At 35.9% G+C, this 1,344-nt stretch overlaps 1 non-coding gene across 1 annotated transcript; it reads right to left on the bottom strand.

Annotated features, from left to right (window-relative positions):
- Nucleotides 1-368: 368 nt before the first annotated feature.
- Nucleotides 369-475, bottom strand: LOC122049919. Its single transcript, XR_006131162.1, has one exon. It is a non-coding gene; the product is annotated as a small nucleolar RNA R71 (small nucleolar RNA).
- Between the last annotated feature and the right edge of the window lie 869 nt (nt 476-1,344).

The raw sequence follows: 1,344 nt of genomic DNA, 5'->3' as shown, positions 1-1,344 counted from the left end.
GTCATTCAGTATACATTCTTCAATGCATACCCATGTGTCAACATGATATCTCTATATCCATGACTTGTGAGATCAAGTTATCGAGTTGACCTACATGCTAGTCTCATCACATTAACATTGTCCCTGAATGTTAATACTTGACTAGGAATGATTAAGAGTAGTGTTCTCTATATCATCTCACTATCGATTCAACCAATCGATTGATATAGATAAGAACCTTCTACTCAAGGACGCTATTATACTTAGTTATTTGGCACCAATATAAGTAAGCATAATAACCAAAACAAATGCCTTTATTTACATAGGAATATGATACAATGAGTCCATACAACAATCATCATATGATTGGTTCTAGGGCTCTAACTAACAAACTTAGGAATCAAATCCTACATTTTGAACAGAAGGAAGGGGAAATGCTATGCCAAGTATGGGACAAATTCTTAAATCTTTTATACTAATTTCCACATCATGGGATAGAGGACTGGTTGGTAATTAGTACATTTTATATAGTGATATCCTTCCAGAACAAGAATCTGCTAGATTGGGCTTTTGGTGGTTCTTTGCTTAATAAAAGTTTGAATGAAGCATGTGAAGTGATCGGCCGGGTTGTAGCAAATCTCAACGAACGGTCAGGAGAATTATTTTTCTCTTCCCTTTATTAACCAGTTGCTTGAGAGGCTTGATAAACATTCTTATTTTAACTACTTGGATGGGTATTCCAGGTTCTATCATATTCCAATACATCCCCATGATCAGGAGAAGACTACTTTTACGTGCCCCTATGGAACTTAAGCTTATCAACAAATGCCTTTTGGATTGTGTAATGCCCTCGACACTTTCCAACGTTGTATGATGGCTATCTTCTCAGATCTAGTAGAGAATATAATAGAGGTATTTATGGATGATTTCTTAGTTTATGGAACTAGTTTTGACTCATGTTTAGCTAATCTTTCGAAAGTCCTCTAGAGATGTGAAGAAGTGAATTTGGTTCTCAAATGGGAGAAGTGTCACTTCATGGTAAAAGAGGAGATTGTGCTAGGACATAAAATTTCACAACATGGAATAGAAGTTGATTAGGTAAAGATAGAAGCTATTGAGAAACTCCCCCCGCCAATTAATGTGAAGAGAGTATGGAGCTTCTTGGGCCACGTAGGATTTTATCAAAAATTTATAAAGGATTTCTCTAAAATTTCCAAGCCATTGACTAACCTTTTGATTAAGGATGCAGAATTCTAGTTTGATAAGAATTGCTTGGACGCCTTCGAGAAAATCAATCAAGACCTTAGTATCGCCCTAGTTATCCAGACATAGGATTGGGAACTTCAATTTGAAATAATGTCTGAT

Source organism: Zingiber officinale, chromosome 2B (genome assembly GCF_018446385.1).
Source record: "Zingiber officinale cultivar Zhangliang chromosome 2B, Zo_v1.1, whole genome shotgun sequence".
Lineage (NCBI taxonomy): Eukaryota > Viridiplantae > Streptophyta > Magnoliopsida > Zingiberales > Zingiberaceae > Zingiber > Zingiber officinale.
This window is presented reverse-complemented; position numbering and strand designations above follow the sequence as displayed.